Source organism: Nannospalax galili, unplaced genomic scaffold (assembly GCF_000622305.1).
Source record: "Nannospalax galili isolate Female #2095 unplaced genomic scaffold, S.galili_v1.0 scaffold344, whole genome shotgun sequence".
NCBI lineage: Eukaryota > Metazoa > Chordata > Mammalia > Rodentia > Spalacidae > Nannospalax > Nannospalax galili.
In genome coordinates, this window is record NW_008352153.1 from 508,041 (window position 1) to 515,654 (window position 7,614).

The following is a 7,614-nucleotide window of genomic DNA, read 5'->3' on the forward strand; positions in this document are numbered from 1 at the left end:
CCGCCATGTGGGTGCTGGGAATCAAACCTGGGTCCTCTGCAAGAACAGTCAGTGCTCTTAACCGCTGAGCCATCTCTCCAGCCCTGATTTTCTTTATTTTTATATACCATAAGAAAAAATATGTGTAACACTTCAAACAACCACTAGGCAAAATAACAGAAGATACCTCACAATAAGCACTATATGGACAGACAGACAGGACTCAGAGAATAAGACCAAAGGGCTAAATCCCGCCTGCAGACAGCTTATTTTCATTTGGTCATTGAGTCGAGTATGATTTTTACATTTTAGAAAGATTTTTTAAAACAAGCAAACAAATAAGAATATTCAACAGAGATGGTAAGAGATTGTAAGACAGTACTATCTAGTACTCTTCTAGGGAAAAGTTGTTCCAAGTTATAGAAACAAAGATCTACTCACTATACATAAAGCTTAGGGTAGAACCCAAAATGTTAAGCAAAATGAAACAGACTCAAAAATAAACACCTGGTTTTCTTTCATATGCAGCATCTTTATCTCTATCTCGGTCTGTCTGCCTGGCTGTGTAAAGCATGGAAGTAGAAGGGGGACTATGAGCAGAAGAAGGGGTGTAAAGGGCAAGGGTGTGAGGACAAGGGGAGGTGAGGAGAAGACAGCTTTTCTGTCAGATGCAGGTATAGAGCTAACTATACATGCATACAGACAGATGAGAGGAAAGCAGAAGGGCAACTTTGGGGGGAGAGGGGGACCAGCAGGAGGGGAGGGGAAAGGGTCTGGGAATGGCAGTGGAAGAAAATGAGCAAGGCACAATGTATGAAATCTATGTATGAAAATGTCGTACTGAAATCCATTATTTAATATGCTAACTAAAAGTTATAAAAACAGAACAAAAAGCCGGGCATGGTGGTACACACCTTTAATCCCAGCACTCACGAGGCAGAGGCAGGCGGATCTCTGTGAGTTCAAGGCCAGCCTGGTCTACATAGGACAGCTGGGGCTACAGGGAGACCCTGTCTCAAAAAAAAAAGTTTTTTTTTAACTACATGTATGTATGTGTGTGCATTTGTGAATGTCTGTGCAGTGTCTGTGGAGTCCAGAAGAGGGGGGTTTTTTTTAACTACATGTATGTATGTGTGTGCATTTGTGAATGTCTGTGCAGTGTCTGTGGAGTCCAGAAGAGGGTGTTAGATACCCTGGAGCTGGAGTTACAAGTGGTTGTGAGCAGCCATGTGGGTGATGGGAACTGGACCTAGCAAGAGCTTGATTTTTATATTTAATTTTTTTGTCTTTTTTTTTTTTTTTTTGAGACAGGGTCTCCCTATAGCCCCAGCTGTCCTGGAACTCACTATGTAGACCAGGCTGGACTTGAACTCACAGAGATCCCCCTGCCTCTGCCTCCCAGGTGCTGGGACTACAGGCATGCACCATCATGCCTGGCTTATAGTTAATTAAAAAGTTTTTTTATTTATTTTTATTTTATGTGTATGAGCATATTGCCTGTGTGTATGTGAGTGCACTCATGTCATGCAATGCTGTGGAGGTCAGAAGAGGGCTTCAGATTCCCCTGGAAGTGGAGTTAAGGATGATTCATAGCCACCATGTGAGTACTGGGAATCAAATCTAGGTCTTCTGCAAGAGCATTCAGTGCTCTTAACCATTGAGCCATGTCTCCAGCCCCAGTTTTTTATATTTATTTTTATTTCATGTGTATGTGTGTTTGGTTGCATGTATGTAAGTGTATGACATGCATGCAATGCCTGTGGAGGCCAGAAGAGGACAAAAGATCCCTTGGAACTGTAGTTACTGATGGTTGTAAGCCACCATATGGGTACTAGGAACTGACCACTGAGCCACCTCTCCAGGCCCAGAAGTACATGTTGTTAAATGCTATACTATCTCTCCAGACCCCCAAGAATTTTTATGTTCATCCCCCTACATTTCTTCACATACCCAAAGCTGTAGGAAAGACAGGGTTTTCCTATCCCTGGGACTGATGCTGCTTTAGGTATGCTTTTGCCTACAAGAGCTAATTTTCAGTATATGTGTTGAGTAGCATGATTCATCCTGATTTTGTCTCGTCATTTGTTGAATGATCTGTCAGGACAGTTGCTGTGTAGGAAGGATTGGAGATTCTGGACAGCAGACATTACATGAAGGTGAAACAAACTAGTGTACCTAGAAGAATCTTGGGAGACCAGGAGGAAGACAAACTGCACATATCACCTCTGACTTCCCATGTTTAATCAAGGAAACAGAACTGGTGACTCCCTGCATCTGCATTACATAGCCAGTTTGCTATGTAGAATAAATGTAGACACAGCATGAGATGTTAGCAGTGTCCCAGATCCCTTCCTTGTTGGCCCAAAGGAGAATGAGGTCTATTTTTTATCCATATGCTCCCCATTAGTCTATTACCCATAAATCCTTGTGTTAGGAAATTCAAACTTTTTTTTTTTTAATGTCTCCAGGGTTAGTATATCCTATTCACTGCATCAGCCAATGTGGTGAAATACTTTTTTGATAACCACTCAAGTTATTTAACTTGTATTGTGGGGACATTATTCTCAGGAGCCTTTTTCCAGAAATGATTACATGCTTTGTAATCTCTTTAAGGGGATATGGTCCACTGAGTTGTCATAGTCTTGGAATGCTCTAAAAGTCTCACATAACAGTTTGTTTTGGCTTGGGGTTGGCACTGAAGAATCTTATATTCAGGGCTGGCGAGATGGTTCAGCAGTTAAGAGCCCTTGCTGTTCTTCCACAGGACCTGAGTTCGATTCTCAGCACCCACATGGTGGCTAGCTCCAGTTCCAGGGGATCCAATGTCCTCTTCTGACTGTCCGGGCACTGTATGACATGGGTGCACTTACACACATGCAAAAAATACACTCAGGCACATAAAAAATAAAATAAAAAAGAATCTTATTTCCACCTAGGAGAAGCACTGTAGGAACAATACAAGAGATGTAAGAAACCCCAGTGTGTCTGTGGGAATGACATCTCTGAATGATGCTGTGGCAGAGTTCATTCTAAGTGTGGTTAGATTCCTGTTTCTGGCAGAAGGAACTTTGTGTGTGTGTGTGTGTGTGTGTGTGTGTGTGTGTGTGTGTGTTTGAGGCAGGATCTCCCTATAGCCCCAACTGGCTTAGGCCTCACTATATAGACTGGGCTTGCATTGATCTCATGAAGATTAAAGGCCTGTGCTACAATGTCTGAGTTAGGATTTTTTTTCAGTTTTTTTTTTTCTTTTTTTTGAGGAATGGTGCTGGGGATTGAACCCAGAACTTTGCTCATGCTAAGCATATACTCCACCACTAGGCTACACTCTGAGCCCCTATTATTGTTTGCAAATTTTATAATTTTTGTTTTATACATATACACATATGGCTTCAAATCATATTAGCAATGACCTGCAAGAACTTACTTGTAGGATTACAGTAATGACTGTTATCAGGGAAGGTTGGTGCTGCGTAGGACTGTCCTCCAACAGACAGACTATGGACAGATGCCATCTTCCTAAGCTTGGTTGTACCTGCTTGCCTAGGATCATCACAGCTAAGCTTGTTGATTGTTATGCTCTGCAAGAAAGGAGGGGCAGGGAGTGTCAGCCATACCTTCCAACCAGTCAGTTTGTCCTGTCTGCACGAGGGGGAGGGCTAAGGGTTTATAAACTGAGGAAACTGAGGGGAAGCTCTTGCACCATTTTGTGGGGAAGTCACCATTCATGTTGGGATGAACCCTTAGCACGGAGCACCCACACTTCTGTAAGTAAACCCTCACCCATTGCTCTGTAAATAAGCGCAATAAACTCACTAGTTTCCCAGACTATAGTTTGGCAAAATTGTACCTTGGTTTGTTGTAGGGACCAAGGGGAGGGGGTGGAGATTGTTTACACTCCTCCAGAAGGAAATTAGCTACATTTGAATTTAGAGAAGTGATGATTCCTTTACAATGGGAACATGATAGGATACAGTAAAAGTCATAACTTTGTCTTTACTGATTGATTTATCCCACTGACAAGCAGCTGACAAGACTACCAGGTCTTTTATGCAGTTCAGCATAGAAGGTGACACTAAGGTAAAACCGGTCATGCTCTAGTTTGATGCCTCTATTTCCTACCTCTACAAGTCACAGCATTGAACTAGTTAAAAAAGCATTATCATAGCTTGAGAGATGCTATTGCAGAGGACCTGGGTTCAGTTCCCAGAACCCACATAGCAGCTAATGTCTGTAACTCCAGTTCCAGGTGATCCGATGCCCTCATCTTACCTCCACAGGCATTGCTTACATACATGCAGGCAATACACACATACACATAAAAGAAAAATAATAAAATATTTAAAAATTTATTTAACCCCTGGGGCCATGCTGAGTGAGTCTCTCCCTGAGCTGGCTTAGTGATGGTGGTGATGAAGACCCTGAACCCCAAGGCCAAGGTGGCTGGGGCTCAGGCGGCCTGGTGGTGAACATCAGCGTGGTTACAGGATCTGCAGGATGTGCTGAGGACCAATTTGGGGCCTAAGGACAACATGAAGATGCTTGTTTCTGGTGCTGGAGACATCAAACTTACTAAAGATGATAACGTACTGTTTCACAAAATGCAAATTTAACACCCAACAGCCTCTTTAATAGCAAAAGTGGCCAGAGCCCAGGATGACATAATTGGTGATGGTACCACTTCTAGTGTCCTTATCACTGGGGAGCTGCTGAACCAGGTGGACCTCTACATCTCTGAGGGTCTTCATTCCAGAATAACAACTGAAGGTTTTGAAGCTGCGAAGGAAAAGGCCCTCCAGTTTTTGGAACAAATTAAACAGAAAAATGGACCAGAAAAACACTTATAAATGTGGCCAGAACATCTCTACAAACTGAAGTTCATGCTGAACTTGCAGATGTCTTAACAGAGGCTCTAGTGGACTCCATTTTGGCCATTAAGAAAAAAGATGAGTCAATTGACCACTTCATGGTTGAAATAATGGAGATGAAGCATAAGTCTGAAACTGCTACAAGCTTAATTTGAGAACTAGTTTTGGATCATGGAGCATGGCATCTGGATATGAAGAAAAGAGTAGAAAATGCATATATCCTCATATGCAACATGTCCTTAGAATATGAGAAAATGGGCTGGAGAGATGGCTCAGCAGTTAAGAGCACTGACTGCTCTTGCAGAGGACCTGGGTTCGATTCCCAGCACCCACATGGCATCTACAAACCATCCTTAACTCCGGTTCCAGGGGAATCCAAAGCTCTCTTCTGACCTCCGAGGCATTGCACAACACAGTTGCACTCACATACATGTAGGCAATACACTGATACACATAAAATAAAAATAATAAAATAAAAAAAGAATATGAGAAAACAGAAGTGAATTCTGTGTTTTTGTTCTCAAGAGTGCAGGAGAGAAAAACGAGTAAAAACTGAATGAAAATTCATTGAAGACAGTTAAAAAAATAACAGAATTGCAGAACATTTGTGGTGATTCAGATAAAGGATTTGTTGTTATTAATCAAAAGAGACTTGACCCCTCTTCCTCAGATGCCCTTGCAAAAGAAAACATAGTAGCTCTGTGCAGAGCAAAGAGGAGAAATATGGAGAGGCTGACTCTTGCTTGTGGTGGGGTAGCTCTGAAGTCCTTTGATGACCTGAATCCTGACTGTCTGGGATATGCAGGGCTTCTCTTCTCACTGGAAGAAGAGCAGTTCACCTTCATTGAGAAATGTAACAATCCCCATTCTGTCACATTACTGGTCAAAGGACCAAATAAGCACACACTGACTCAAATCAAGGATGCAATAAGAGATGGCTTGAGAGCTGTCAAAAATTCTATTGATGACGGCGGTGTTGTCCCAGGTGCTGGTGCCATAGAAGTGGCCATGACAGAAGTCCTGATTAAATACAAGCCCAGTGTGAAGGGCAGTGCTCAACTTGGAGTCCAGACATTTGTAGATGCCTTGCTCATTATTCCCAAGGTTCTTGCCCAGAACTCTGGTTTTGACCTTCAGGAAACATTAAAGTTCAAGCTGAACATTCAGAATTGGGTCAGTCTGTCCGGTGTGGATTTGAACACAGGTGAGCCAATGCTGCACAGGTGAGCAGCAGAAGTAGGCACATAGGATAACTATTGTGTGAAGAAACAGATTCTTCACTCCTGAACTGTGATTGCCACCAACATTCTCCTGGTAGATGAGATCAGAGACCTGGAACGTCCTCTCTGAAAGGCTGAGCTGTCGCTTTTATCTGAATCTGGAAGGCTACAGATGATCCAGCAGAAAAATGATCATTTTTGTCCAGGATTCAAGCGATTTTTAAAACCCAGGACGGCTTCAAATTGCTGTGTAGCTTAGGCTGATCCTTAGCTGATTCTTTTGGCATCTCTTGAGTGCCACCATACTGTCTTTATGCGATTCTGGCATCAAACTCAGTACTTCCTACATGTTAGGCATGAACTCTATCATTGAGGTACATCCCTAGCCCTATGTGTTGGGTCTGGGATGAGGAGATCCTGGCTTTCCAGTTCTATTCCTCTCAAACTCTGGCATCCAGACCCTGGCCTTCCAGGCAGATTTAGTCTTTCTGATAAATCTGATTATCCTAACAACAAACAGACAAGACACTTTCCTTTCATGTCTTTTTTTTTTTGTCTTTTTGAGACAGGGTCTCCTTGTAGCCCCAGCTGTCTTGGAACTCACTATGTAGACCAGGCTGGCCTTGAACTCACAAAGATCCACCTGCCTCTGCCTCCCCAGTGCTAGGATTAAAGGCGTGTGCCACCACGCCCGGCCCTTTCATATCATTTAAAAAAATATTTATTATTTTTATTTTATGTGTATGCATGTATTGCGTGCATGTAGGTAAGTGCACCTGTGTCATGCAATGCCTGAAGAGGCCAGAAGAGGCTGTCAGATCCTCTGGGACTGGAGTTACAGACAGTTGTTAGCTACCATGTGGGTTCTGGACTTCAAACCTGGGTCTTCTGCAAGAACAGCCAGTATTCTTAACTGCTATTCCATCTCTCCAGCTCAAGACACTTTTCTTTCTTTTTTTAAAAAAAAATATTTTATAGCTGGGCATGGTGGTGCACACCTGTAGTCCCAGCACTTGGGAGGCAGAGGCAGGTGGATCTCTGTGAGTTCAAGGCCAGCCTGGTCTACATAGTGAGTTCCAGGACAGCTGGGGCTACAGGGAGACCCTGTCTCAAATAGACAAAAAAATATTTATTATTTGTATATATGAGTGTATTGCCTGCATGTGTGTAAGTGCACCCACGCCTTACAATGCCTGTGGAGGCCAGAAATGGGCATCGGATCCCCTGGAACTGGAGTTAAGGACAGTTGTTGTCTGCCATGTGGGTGCTGGGATTCGAACCTGGGTCTTCTGCAAGAATAGTCAGTGTTCTTCACAGCTGAGCAATCTCTCCTGCCCTGACACTTTTCTTTAAATTGATACCATTTCCTTTCCTTCATGCAATATTACTGCAGTTCACTTTGCCTGAAGGGAGATTAATAAGTAAACTTGGTCACTAAACCTGTGTGGTGGTACACACCTGCAAGTCTAACTCAAGGATTCCAGGATCAGGAGGAGTTCAAGGCAAGCCTTGGTTATTGAATTCAATCCTGTCTCAAACCAAAAAAAAAA

At 42.9% G+C, this 7,614-nt stretch overlaps 1 pseudogene; it reads left to right on the plus strand.

Annotated features, from left to right (window-relative positions):
* Positions 1-4,379: 4,379 nt before the first annotated feature.
* On the plus strand, positions 4,380-6,524 carry LOC103746756 (annotated as a pseudogene).
* The last annotated feature ends 1,090 nt before the right edge of the window (positions 6,525-7,614 follow it).